General features: G+C 38.3%; 1 protein-coding gene across 1 annotated transcript in view; it reads right to left on the bottom strand.

Moving 5' to 3' along the window:
• Mctp1 (multiple C2 domains, transmembrane 1) overlaps positions 1–14729 on the bottom strand; it is a 541169-nt gene that overhangs the window by 9790 nt on the left and 516650 nt on the right. The gene's annotated exons all lie outside the window — the stretch shown is intronic.

The following is a 14729-nucleotide window of genomic DNA, read 5'->3' on the forward strand; positions in this document are numbered from 1 at the left end:
CATACCCAGCCTGATCTCCCTCTTTAATACTTTCATATGTTACATAGTAGCCTATACATTAGTCAGGAGTCTAACTAAGCATTTCCCCTCCTTTTGTACTTGGTTCATTTTACAACTCTGCTCAATTTAAACAGAGCTTCAGGGGATTGGGGGAGTTGGGATTAAGCCTGAAGCATCCAGAAAAGTGGTATGAGCCTAAAATGTGCACATATTTTGTACTTTTAGACCCAGAGGAAGAACTAGTGGTGGCCTTTCACAATTGAAAATTCTGCTTAGTAGCCTGGCATCACAGGCACTTGCCTAGGCTGTTTGATGGAGACCATCCAACCCTGATTCCATGACTCCATTCCTCCTTGCCAACTTGAACATCTATGGAAATGTAGATCCAATTTCATTACATCTTTTGAAAACTTGTATACTATGCCAGAACACTTGAGACCTCATGTGGCAGTCAGTGCTTGCTGAAAGCAGCCAGGAAGCTAGAATAATAATGTCATGTTGCACATTTACATACTTTCATTTCAGAAGAGTTGAGAGCACTTTTACACTCTGAACACTTGGCCACCTAAAAACCAAGCAAGAATGAAGCATGGATGTACAGATACCTTCCAAGGAACAAGTGGTACACTGGACCAACGGCATATGGACCTAACAAATCTAGTACATCAGTTATCTTTGAGCAGTTCAAATTTAATTGCCAAGGGGATTACCAAAACAGTTTGTCAGTGAAGCACATGAGACACAAAGGTTTTTTGTTTTGTTTTGTTTTGTCGTGGGGCTTGAACTCAGCTTGGGTGCTATCAGCTCTTGAGCTCAAGGTGAACGCTCTACCGCTTGAGCCACAGCGCACTTCCGGTTTTCTAGTGTTTTATTGGGAGATGATAGTCTCATCGACTTTCCTGCCCGGGTTGGCCTTGAACCGTATAATCTCCTGAGTAGCTAGGACTACAGGAGTGAGCCACCGGCATCTGGCACAAAGGATTTTTGTGTTTTAACAGTGTAGGAAACAACTAGCTACTCTTCAGTGTTTTTATTATCTCCAAAATCACATGACCATGATAAAACTAGATGCATCCATTTTGTTTACTTTTCATTTAATCAAACATTACTTTTACTTATGTGATTGATTGCACACTTTGGAATAAAATGAATAACTACAGGGTCTGGGTGGTTCTTAACTACCGAGTTCCTCTGTTCTTAAGCACAGCTAAGTTCTTTGTCTTTTAAGCAAAGTACTCTTCTAACGATTTATTCTGTACATAGTAAAGTGAACTAGCAGACTTGGGAGAGGGGTGTCAGTGGTGGTAAAATACATGCTTGGAGTGTACAAGGCCCTGGGTTCAATCTTTAGCACAAAAAAAAAAGGAAGAAACAAAAAATGGAAGTCAACCGTTCTGGTTCTTCAATTAAAGTCCATTGTGAATAAGGTATTTCTAGTTCAAAATTGTGTTACTCTTTCACAGTGACAAAATGTATAACATACTTAAGCATAATCAAGAAATTTACAAAATCAATGAAAATGGATACTGTATTTCTATATTACAGTACTGAATAGAAAAGTTTTTTTCAGTTAAATATAGATAAATATGAATAATTTGGTTTCAAGTACATTACTCAGCAATTGTATTAACTACTTGAAGAATATTATGTTAAAAACTACTTGAAATAACCAAAAATCTACCTAGATTACCTCAGATACCTCCAAAAATACCCTAGATTTTTAAAAGAAAAATTAATCATAAAGTACAGGTGTTTCACTAATTTCATACTAGGAAAGCATCTTGAGCACTTAAATATTTTGATAGCAGTGATTACATTAAAAACTATGTCAAAGGTATAAACTAACCACAGCTGGAATTGGGATGTAGCTCAGGATTACAATGTGCAAATCACTTGGATTTTTTAAAAAGGCTAAGTGGGAAGCAATTTATAAGAAATTAACACAAATGATGGGATGTTATTTCTAGTGTAGTTAATAATTACATTCAAAATTATGGATGTAAACATGCATTTTCAGATGTGAATTGTTTTTAATTTTTAACAAAATCATTAACACACTGAGTGGAATTAATTATAAAACCAAATCATTTAACAGGATGCCAGTGACTCAGACTTGTAATTCTAGGTACTCAGGGGACGTAAATACAAAGGATCATGGTTTAGAGCCAGTCTGGGCAGATACATCCTCAACACTCCATCCATCTGCAAGCTCACCATCAAAACACAGCCGGGGATGTGGGGGGAGGGGAGTATGGTAGAGGGCCAGCTGAAGAAGCTCAAGGCCCCAAGTTCAAACCCTACCACCAGAAAAAAGTGGGGAGGGGGGGGGAAGAGAGGGAAGCTTAGCAAAATACAATCAGATAGAATTAAAAAATAAATTTGATCTGGGTGCTGGTGGCTCATGCCTGTGATCCTAGCTACTCAAGAGACTGAGATCTGAGCATGGTGGTTCAAAGTCCCTGAGACTTATCTCCAATAAACCACCAGACAATTGCTAGTGGCACTGTGGTTCAAGGGGTAGAGTGCTAGACTTGAACTGAAGAGCTCAGGACAAGGGCCCAGGCCCAGAGTTCCAGAGTTCAATCCCCACTACCAACCTAAATAAATAAATGAATTTTGAAGCCAAACTCCAGTGACAATCGCCATTCCGTCTGCCCAGGCAGAAAAAATCCCCAGTTAACCACTCAATAACCACAAGTGGTGGTATGGCTCAAGTGGTAGAGTGCTTGCTTTGAGCACAAAAAAGCTCAGGGATAGCGCCCAGGCCCTGAGTTCTAGCCCCACAATCGACAATAATATCCTTATTTTTAAAATGGTTTTGTTGGGGGCTGGGATGGTGGCTCAGTGGTAGTGTTTGCCTTGCATGTATGAGGCCTTGGGTTCGATTCCTCAGCACCAAATAAGCAGAAAAAACCGAAGTGGCGCTGTGGCTCATATGGTAGCGCTCTCGCCTTGAGCTGAAGAGCTGAGGGACAGTGCCCAGGCCCATAGTTCAGACACCATGACCAACCAAAACAACAACAAAAATACATCAATAAAATCATTGTGTTGGAGAAAAAGTGAGGAATATTCAGGTAATGGAACCAACTTCATACCTTCTTGTAATGATTCAAAATCTGCAATATATTTTACTTTTATAATCAAAATATTTCCCCGACAAAAAGAAGCATTAAATGAATTAGAAGTTACTAAACACAGTTTTACTTTCAGTTTTTTAACCTATGTATTTTTATGCCTATCTTACTTTCTGAAAAAAAAAATAGAAATGCTATTAAACATTGTTCTGAGCTCAAGCCCAATACTGACCACCCTCCCCCCAAAAAAAAAAACTGAAAAATTATAAAGATGACTCTTTAGTTTTGGAACTGAGGTAGAGGAAGCATAATCAAATGGTAAAGTGCCAGCCTTGGGTGAAAAGCTAAGGCTCTGAATTCAAACCCTGGTACACACGCACGCATGCATGCACGCACACACGCACACACACACACATACACACTGTAAAGTGCTTTTCACATAGCTCATTGGCAACTACTTCACTATTTTCTCTAGAAAGCTTTGACTGAGTTTGTAACTGATCTACTTTAGAGTCTATCCACAATATTGTTATTTCTCTCTCCTATCCAAGACAGCTTCAGTTCTTCCACCAGAAGCACAGCAAGATAAAGAAGAAAAAAAAAACTGGAAATACAGTATTTAGAAATGTGTGGACAGCATGATCTAGTCTTGAAGCTCATCAAGCAGCAAGAAAATGACATCTAAAAATTTGATTCATTGGTGGAAACTGAAAGGTATGGTTTTGTTTTTCTTGTTGGCAGTGGCAGTTTGTTTTGTTTTTATGCTGATACTGGGGCTTCAACTCAGGACTTCCTGCTTTTTCACTCAATGCTGTCACACTACCATTTGAGCCACCACTCCACTTCTGGATTTTTACTGGTTAAGTGGAGATAAGAGTCTCAGATTTATCTCCCCAGACTGACTTTGAACCTTGGTCCTCAAATCTCAGCCTCCCCTGCAACTAGGATTACAGGCTTGAGCCAAGAGACCCTGACTTGGAACCCACTGTTTAATGTCAACAATGTGATGCACAGGCATTAAAAATTGGCCTTCATTAATTAGAATGTGCTATTTAAGCCAAGTACAAAGGATATTTTTTAGTAGCTACTATAAAATTCCAAGTGTTGCTGTATAAGATTATTGGCTAAAATTCTTTTAAAGACAGATTACCCTTAATTTTATTCAGTTTTCTTGCTGTTCCAGCCCAGATGCCCCTCCTATACCTTTAGCCACCAGGAGATGGTATGTCTGTGATGTTAAAATTTGGGGGAGCAAAGCATAAATTTTACTTTAAAATCTTTCATCAGATCTATACTCCTCTACTGTGGTCTCCAACAAATGTAGTAATTACTCTTTATATACAGTATATGACCCAGAACTACAGTGGGTAATGGAATTGCTCTGTGTTGCATTCCAATATTTCATACTTTTCTCCTAATGTTCAATACTTTATTAGTAGAGAATAAATTGGTACATTTCTTTTATTGTCATTTTTGCTTTCCTTTATAAACCAGCATGGATGAAAGAAATAGCTTAGGGTAGTTAATCATCCAAAGGCTAGGTAGTGACACTAGTTTCTTTGAAAAAAATAAAAAAAAAGCATTATTATGTTTTCTCTTGAACATGAAAAAAACTACTGCCCCCCAAAATAGCTGTAACTGTAAATCTGAGATGTTATGACAATATATTTATATTGCACAACTACAAATTATCCTATGCAGTTTTCCTACATTTTATTAGTACATATGAGTACATAGACAAGGGGGGGTTACTTTGACTTATCATATGTCCATATATATGTACAACGTACCTTGATCACTGACCCCTCTCTCATTCTCCCACATCTACCCCTGTGCCAGCCAATCTCAATAAACTTCATTGTTCCATGTTTAAGTCTCAAAAGCAGGACAGATGTTTAAGAAATACATGAAGAAATGCTTTTCATCCCTGGCAATAAAGGATGTGTAAGAGAAAACTGCACTGAGATTTCATTTCACTCCAATCAAAATGGCCAGAGACAAGAACACAAAGAATAAATGCTGATAAGGATGTGAGAAGGCAGGAACAGAACTTTCCCACTAGTTCAACCACTAGGGAAGTCAGCATGGAGGGTCCTTAAAAAACTAAAGGTAGAACTACCATAAAATATAGCCATTCTGGAGCTAGGAAAGTGGCTCAGTGGCAGAGTGTATGCCTTGCATGCATAAGGCCCTAGGTTCGAATCCTAACCACCACATAAGCAGAAAAAGCCAGAAGTGGCACTGTGGCTCAAGCGGTAGAGAGCTAGCCTTGAGCTGAAATGCTGAGGGATAGCGCCCAGGCCCAGAGTTTAGGCCCCATGACCAACCTCCTCCACCCCCAAAAAAAACCTATTCTACAGTAATTTTTTCAAGTACCCAGGCTTGAACTAAAGGCCTCCAGTTTTCTTGGTTGGTGCCCTACCATTTGAGCCACTAATCCAGCCCAACTGTTTGTTAGTTATTTTGAAGATGGAGTCTTGTGAACTTTTTTGGCCTGGCTGGCCTTGAACCACTATCCTATGGATCCCAGCCTAGTGAATAGGCTTACTGCTGTGAGCCATCAGCACCCAGCTAAGTCTACACTATTTTTAAAGCTTGCTTCTGTAGATTTAAATAGTTCACAAAACATCAACTACAACTATGATTATATGATATTTGCCTATTTTATTATCACCTATTAAAATTAAGATTCTCTTCAAAATTGCAGCTACTTTGTATATTGAGATATTTAGAAAAATCTGAAGACATACTAAAATATAGGTACCAAATATGTGCCCTATATGTTTAGTTGTTCATTAGTTGTCAAGACAAAATGGCACATGCACCACTTCACTGACTATGTTCTAACTAGAAAAATAAAAAGAAAATAATAGATATGATCAATGTGTACTTTGGGATTGGTTTCGCATGCCCTGCTCCATTCTGCCACTGTCATTAATTGTCAACCCTGCTGGCATCATGGAAAGTAATCTGCTGAACATCTGTGCTGTATTGGTCATAGTTAGCAGGTATTTAGTATATTCTTGTTCCAAATATTGCTATTTTATAAAATTATAGTTTCCTTTTCATGCTTGAGTGTGACTTAAGAATGAAAAGGGGAGCTATTTTATGCCAAGATAGTAATATAAAACAGACTGTGCCAAAAAAAATCAGAGTATGTGGTCACATTATTTCCTGGAAGAAGTATTCCAATGTGAGATATACTCTATTGAAAAGAGCTAATCTAAATCCTAGTTTTGCTTCCTTAAAATCTTGCTACATAACCTCTACCCAAAGATCATTGATAAGATTGATACTCACTGAGATATAATTACTATTGACTACATACAGTTCTTCCATGGATAAGTATAACTTCACATGCCATGAAGTCTATAATTGTGTTTGCAAATTGTTTCCTATGATTTTTGGGTCCACTCCCATTTTTTTTTAGTACATTCATTCCTATACCTCTAACATAAAGAAAATATATTAGATATAACATATAGACTGAATAAAGGCACACAAAGTGATCAAATGTTTTCTATACCAACATTCCTTCTTTTTCAGATATAGAAAAGTACATTTTAGCCTGAAATCTAGAATAGTGAAATTTTCAGAGAGCAGCTTGGCAACCCAGAATCCCTTGGCTACTGAATCTTATCTACATGCCTCACCCAATTATATGTATCCAATCTTATCCAGTTTGCTGGTTAGCTTGGCTCTTTTCCTAATACTAGCCCTAAAAAATAGAGACCCTCTATTGAGACACTGAAATATTCAGAGAGATATTTAAAGTTAGAAGGATATATTTTAAAAGTATATTTTTCTCTTAAAACAATAATTCTCCATAACATCTGAATTTCAGAACTAAAATAATTCTACTATGATGCCTGGTACAAATGAACTGTAAGCTACAGTAGCAATAAAAAGTATGGGTATATTTAGTAAAGAGAATTAAAGTTAATATTTTATTTATATTTTATTCTTATTCTTATTATTTGAAATATTAGTTGGAATGGCCAACACTCTAGAACATTTTATGTTTGTTTAGTTTTGCTCTTGATGACTTAATGGTAACTCATTTTAGAGAATTATGATAGATATGGATGAAATCAGATGAAGAACTAAGAGAGCAGCCAAGAGTTAGAGAAGGCTGTGGATAGTCTATGATCTAGATAGCTGTAATTTATTTGGAAGATCAGAGGAGGGAAGTGGGAGAGCAGTGCCATAAAAAATTATGAGACTACTTAATAACTGGCTATTGTTAAGCATGGCTCAAAAGCTTCCCATATGATTTCCTTGGCTATGTGATTTTGAGAAATTTGAGTTCCTTTGTAAACGGAGATGATAAGGGAACATACCTCTGTAATGGTCATAAAATTAATCTATTTAAAGCATTTACTATAAACATCTGTAAGTATGTGCAGTAAATATTAGTCAATATCAACCATTTCAGAGTCTGCAAAAAGGAATACTATAAAACTTAAATGCTGTTTGCATTAAGTCTACATGAGAAGGATAGAATTTTCTTCCTTTTTATAAACTCATGAATATTATTTCATGTTTACTTCTTGTCATCTATTTTATGTTCTCTTTCCACAGTTAATCAGGTTCAACAGCAGCTGTTCTCATTCTCTATTTGACCCATTGCCTAAGTTTTTCCCAACACTTCTATCTCAATCTGCTCCACATTCTTGGTGTTTCTTGGTATTTGTTCCCACCTGGATGGGGAATTGTAAAAATGGCATCTGAGAAGAAAGATCGTCTATTCCCAGTATTCCTCACCCATTGAAAGTTTTATGTCCTCCATAGGCCACTGATCATACTCATGCAAGACATATGCATTTATCATGTGCATCACATGATTTTACCTGTCAATGCTTATGCAAGTAAAGCTGATTTGCTCAATGAACTTCATAGATGATTCAAGGCCAGAATTAATCTAACACAAAACAAGCTCTGTTGCCAATCTACTTTCTAATTTTACTTGGCACAGTTTTGCTCAGCAGACTCTTACCACTGAGGTACATTCTCAGCTAATGGGCACAGTTTCCAAAGATAGATGATACATATATAAATATATATATATACATACATGCATGCATACATGGTATGAGACCCTCAATTTTTTCTTAACCATTTCCTTTTTAAGGACATGTTTTATAAGGCATTTTATATTTATCTTCCCACTTGAGATGGCAGGGGAAGGTAGTTGCCCTACTTTAGAAGTTAAGAGAACAGAAGATTGGAGAAAGCTAAGACATTATTAGGTAAAAAGAATTTCTAGCACTGTAACTTATCACTTATGATTAAAATTGGGCTTCTTTGGGATCATTGCTAAAAAAATTGAGTCAAATATGGTTTGTTTTCCCCCCGACATTGCCTTAGCCATTTGAATTTGGCTCTTCCCAAAGAGTAATCTTAGTTATAATTAAATTGAGTGTAAAAAGAATCATATTAGTATTGTTAAAAAAAAAACAATGCTCTTTTGTGACATCTCCAAAAACAAGAATTATTTTGTAAAACCTTTAGGCTATTTTTCTTTACAAATATGTTATAGGACAAACTTGTACCTTTCTAGAAAAGCACATCTGTTGTAAATTACTCCCTTACAGAAGAGACAGAATCACCATCCCTTCTCCCAACAGAGCTTGAAAGAGATTTGTTGACATATTCTACAGCCAGCATAGACAAAACAGCACAGGAAAGAGGAGGCGGTCAGCAGGACCAGGGTTCGGCTTTGCTTAAACTAATTCCACATGCCCCATGAACCATTAGCTGTTTTTTATTTCCTGCTCTAAAGATCTGTAGTGAAAATAATCTGGGGTAGGGAAAAGCTGCACTTATTATTTTTTTCCCCAACAAGATGCTGTGTTAGCAAATAGAACATATGAGCCACCTTCAGCAAACCAAGGTCTTTAATAATCCATTTTTCAAACACTACTAGTATTTCCTTTCCAAACAAAGATGGACTGTGACTGGAATCAATTTCATCATTTGTATGGTTGCAATTGCCAAGTTTCTGGAAATAATTGCCATCTAAATACTGGATAATATTTTTATATGAAGCCAACAACAGTTTTATTGCTATTTAATTTCCATGATTTGTTTGCTGTAGATATCAGTATTCTCAGAACATGATGTTTGAGGATAGGGAAAAGTCTTGAGAACAAATCAGGAAAAAAGCAATGTTGAAGTCCTGTTAATGGCCTGAATTGAATCCACTAAACAAAGGGATTAACATTATGGAAAAAAGTATTTGCTCCACCTTTTATGGTTTTTCTCTCCTAATTTTTCTATAAACAGCATAGCAGTTATCATTTGCAATTCTTAGACTTTGGCATAAAAATAGAAAACCATATTTATGAACTAAACTCAATGAACCTCCTTAGAAGATAATTCCTCAATGAAATTTACTAAAACAGAGATGGTGTCAGTACAAATAAAGGGCTTGGCAAATCTGGAGGGAGCTAGGCCATCTTTCTCTATTGATGCCATATGTAGCACATACTTGAATAACAACTGAGCATTCTTAAGAGATGCCTTTGATATATGGACAGGTCTATCCCCTACACTTCTTCCTTATTGCAGACTAAATCACTAAAACAGGCTCATTCTAAGGTCGGCATGCAAAAAACACCAAATGATTATTTTGTCTAAGGCCAACCTTGGTATACTTAGCTGTGTGAATGATGGCCTTTCAATGAATTTTGGGGCAGGTCAAGGAAAAGATGAAAAAAGCAAGATGAATCTGAAAAAAAGCAAGGGAATCCGAAAAAGGGTCCCAAAGTCTCACGATGTGACCTTGTGGTTATGGTAAGATAAAAAATAAATGATTTTAAATTACTATAATTTGAATGACTAGTATCTAAAATGCTCAAGTGCTGTAGGCTTGGTCACCAGCTGGTAAAAACCAATCACTGAGAGATAATTGGACCATGAGAACTATGACTTCACCAGTCCACTGATGGCATTTTGGTTGGAGGAAGTAGTTCCCTAGCAGTGGTGTTGAAGAAACTCCTGTACCTGGTGCTCACTCTCTGATCACCCCCTCCTTTCTTCCTGGTCTCACATCCTTCCATGACGTTCTCCTTCACATGATCCAGAAACAATAGAACCAGCCAACCATGACCTCTGATATCATGAACCAAAATCATTCCTCTTCTAGGTCATTGCAGATGTTTACCATACTGATGAAGAGCTAACACCAAAATGGTATTTTATGTATTTACACTTAGAATTCCTATATTAAAAGTAGGATGGACCTGGGTTGAGGCTACAGTATAGTTTTCTGGGCTTGTTTTAATCAGACAGCTAAATGTTGTGAACTTGAATCCTACATGGTCTTATTACAAACTATGGGAATTTAGATAGTTTATTCAACCTACAAATATTCAATTTTCCCATCAGAGACAATGTCTAGCTAGCAATGTCAATCACTAAGTATTGTGCAAAGCACTGACATATTAGATTATGTAATTATTTCTTTCTGTGTACTCACTAATGTTTTCTTCCCAAAGGGTAATATTTCCCCCTTTTTATTTTTTGCTTCTTCCTTGTCTCATTTCTGCCTTTCCCTCTTCTTTCTTTTCCTAGAATCTGTACATAGAGCTCTGCTTTTCATTCTTTTAATTCACATCACAAATACCTTGTTCATTTATTTAATAAATACTGAATATCAATTGTTTGAGGCACTTTCATAGGTTCTGAGGATAATACTAAACTCCAGGATACATAGATGAGATCGCACTGAAGTGGACTCTGAGATGGAGCCAAAGCTGGTATGACTCCATTTTGAGCTTTGCCTTTTAGGGATTTTAGGGATTTTAGACTTGATGGGCCTAGTTCCTGGAATGAAAAAAAAATGCATCTGGTCCCCCACCCCTTGATTGTTCAGATAAACACTGAAGGATATAACTGATAGGCTACAATCGGGCTCAAACTGGTGACACCACTTGCTTATGGCAAACTCTGCCTTTTGCATTTGGTTATAGTATATTCCTCCTTTTGCCCACCAACAGGTAAACCCTGCCTTACCCGCTAAATTTGCATGCCATTTTCAACCAAAGTGATAGGCTGGTTTAAATAGCCATTACAGACAAACTGTAACCTCATTGGCTACCTGCATATGATCTAGTTTGACTGTACAATCTTTTGTGTGTGTATCAATCCCATTGGTCACCTGGGTGTGAACAGGCTCAACCTCATGAATTTTGCCTTTATAAACCAAAGTATGTGGGTAGCTCAGGGTCACAGCTGCGGCTCTGACTGGTCAGTATAAGAACTCTCTCAATCAAGTTGCTTTTGTTAAACAACTTTGTTGCGGTGGGCTCTGTCACTCTGGTTGACTAGGCAAGCTTGCCTGTCTGAGTAGGGGTCTTCTTACTGCAGCACTAAACAAATATATAAACAAAAAAGAAAAATAGTAGTGTTCCTTAGAAAGTGGAAAAGTAGAATAAAGAGCCCTAATCTGGAGAGAGCTCCAATGGTCAGGGAGGGATGTTCTGAGGATACACTTGATAGTTGAGAACTATTTTGTCCAGGAAACACAAACTACTCTAGGTATTTCCAAGAAAGTAGCTACCCAGGTGGTAGAAGAATGGAGAATCAAATACAGAATGGCAGACTTTGTTCATGCAGGAAGCCACTGAAGGCAGATGTTAAATCACACAGACTATCTATTGGCAGGAGTCAAAGACATGTAGGGTTTGGCAGCATTTGCAATTATAGAGGATCTACCTGGTGGGAGGCTAAAATACAGAGAAGATCCAACCACCTAGTCACTACTGAAAAATGTCCCCAGAAGCAAGGAGAGATACTAAGAGGTGCCATTTTTCTTTTTTCTTCCTTCCAATGCCTCCCATTAGCCAAATGTTGGGCTGTGTGGGGGTGGAAATTACAGAAGAAGGATAGGTAGGGATTAACCTCAAAGCAAACTGAGCTTGCCTGGAGGAAACAAAACATGTCTACTAGAGCATAGTGGTCAGTGAAGGAAGAATGGAACATAATCAGAGAAGCAAGCCACACCACAGAGGGGTGATGTAAATCAGGTAGGAGTGAGGGTTTAATTCTCAGTGTAATGGGAAACAATTGGAATGTTTCTACCAAGGGACAGTGAGCTAAGATCTAATTTGCATTTTAAAAAGACTATTTAGGCAGAAGGTTTACAGGAAAAAGCAAGGCTATTGTACTATTCTTGGAAGGGAAGACAGCTTAGAGCAGGGTGGTATTTCAAGTACTGTAAAAGTACAGACCTGTTATTAGATTGGATTTAGAAGGTGAGAAAAGAGAAAACTCCAGGAATTAACCTACATTTTTTAGCTTCAGAAATTAAGTAAATGAGCCAGATTTTGTTTAGTTGAAGAATAGAGAAAGGACATGCTTAGGAAAAGAGCAGATAAAAAGTTATATTTGAGCTGGGCTCTGGTGGCTTATACCTGTAAATCTTAGCTACTCAGGAGGCTGAGATCTAAGGATCACTATTCAAAGCCATCCTGGGTAGTAAAGTCTGTCAGACTCTAATCTCCATTGAGCTACTCAGTCAAAGCTGGAAGTGGTGCTGTGGTACCCTAGTCTTGAGCAAAAGGACAACACACAGGTCTTGAGTTCAAGCCCCAGGACTAGGGGGAAAAAGTTGCATTTGGGCTATGAAAAGATGTGATGCCAGAATAGCTGGGGATGAGAGGGATAAGAGATGCAGACTTGAAAGTCTTTGGTATAAACTAGGCCCTTTAATGTTGTAGGAATGGAAGGAGTCTCCAGGAAAAGAATATGGATGGATACAGCCAGAGCAGAGCCTTAAGGTCAGACAAACTTAGGACAGAAGTAGCCAACAAACAAGATAAACACTAAGGTGGGAGAAAAATTTGGAGGCACCACCAAAGGAGTCAAAGAAAGAAAGGGTTTCAAGGAGAAAAAAAGAAGAAACCTTTCAAACTCAATTGAGAGGTCAAAAAAGGAAAGTGGCTTAAAAACAGGGGTAGGGCCAGGTGCTGGTGGCTCATGCCTGTAATCTTAGCTACTTAGGAGGCTGAGATCTGAGAATCTCGGTTTAAAGCCAGCCCATGCAGGAAAGTCGGTGAAACTCTTATCTCCAATTAACAACCAAACCCATGAAGCTTAAGTGGTAGAGCACTTGCCTTGAGCTGAAGAGCTCAAGAACAGTGCCCAGGCAGAGTTCAAGTCCCACAACCAACCAAAAACAAACAAACAAAAAAAAACAAAATAGGGAAAGATCTAGAGAATACACATATAGAATCAAGACAGAACTTTCTTTTCTTTGTTGAGGTGAAGAATACTCTAGTTGAAGAGCCAAAGTAACTCCATTTTGAGATTAACCCCGCCATCTTATGCTAGGTTGCCCTCAGAGTAACCCTAAGAGAAAGCGAGAGCAAGAGCAATCTCAAGGATGGTTCCAATCATGTTTTAACTACTCCCCATGGTTAACAATCTTAATTTCTACTCTATTAAGCCCACTTATTGTACTTTTATTTGTGCTTACCATAGGCCCCTGTGTGATAAATAGACTTATAACTTTTGTAAAGGACCAGGTAAATACCATCCAACTAATGGTACCTAGGAGTCAATATCACCCTTTACATTCTGAAGAGATGGCAAAAACCCATCTAGGGTTGAGAGCCCAGGGACCATGATTGGCCCTTGCGTGTCTAGAAGAGGAAGGAATGAAGGACTAAGCTAACTCCATTCTAAAAGCAAGCCATCATCTCCTGTAAAACTGACCTCAGATTAAACTTAAGGGACAAAACAATTATTGGAAAAAACAGTTCTTGGAAGGTTCTCAGAAAGCCCACAATTGAAACTACAATTATATCCATTATACCCCTAGCAACCACCAGTTAGATAAGGGTTGAGAAACACAACTCCAGGTATTGGAAAATGGATGGATTGGTCAGCTGGTAGAAGCAGCTGCAGGGTTTGGGTGACCCAAAATTTGCCCACGAAATGCTGACCAATTATGTAGAAGCCTGCGAACCTTAAACCCAACCTATTTGTTGGAAACCCTATAAGAACCCTGCTGAACATGTGGTTGGGGCTCACAACTCTGACTCGTTGCGTCGGTGACAATTGTGAGTCCAGGCTCGAGCTTGCAAATAAACGACTCTTTTACTATTTGCATTGATCGTGCTCTCTGGGGGGGAGAGGGAGGTGTCTCGAGTTCGAGTCTAACAAATTTGGATCTAAATTTTCTTTCCCAAAGGGCTACCCTGGAGCATATTTCCTTGTGTTTGGATGATCTGCAGAGAGGAGAAAGGATGTAGCAGAGGACAATTGTGGCTTGAGATGGGATGTGCTTGGAAAGGGTTAAGACAGCAGAGAGAAGCAGGATAGCACTCCCCAGTGGCCAGCAGGAAGGAAAAACAGTGGTGCAGGTAAGATAGCGCTTAGCTTTGGTGAGGAGAAGATGCAGAAATCTGGGAGTTCTGATGGCTGCTATTCTCGATGATATAAAAAGCAGAGCCATTGGGATAGAGGCTGATGAGGAGGTTGGTGGAGACAGCAGCAGGTATGAGATTGTTTGCTTTGAAATATCATCTTCCACCTCTGGGCTGTTCACAGGCTCTGGGGAGTGATTTATATCAATATGGCACTACGTTATTAGTTACTGAATTTGCATATGTGTGCATGCGCATGTATGTGTGCATGCACACGCATGTG

This window comes from Dipodomys ordii, unplaced genomic scaffold (assembly GCF_000151885.1).
Source record: "Dipodomys ordii isolate 6190 unplaced genomic scaffold, Dord_2.0 Scaffold59, whole genome shotgun sequence".
Classification (NCBI taxonomy): domain Eukaryota; kingdom Metazoa; phylum Chordata; class Mammalia; order Rodentia; family Heteromyidae; genus Dipodomys; species Dipodomys ordii.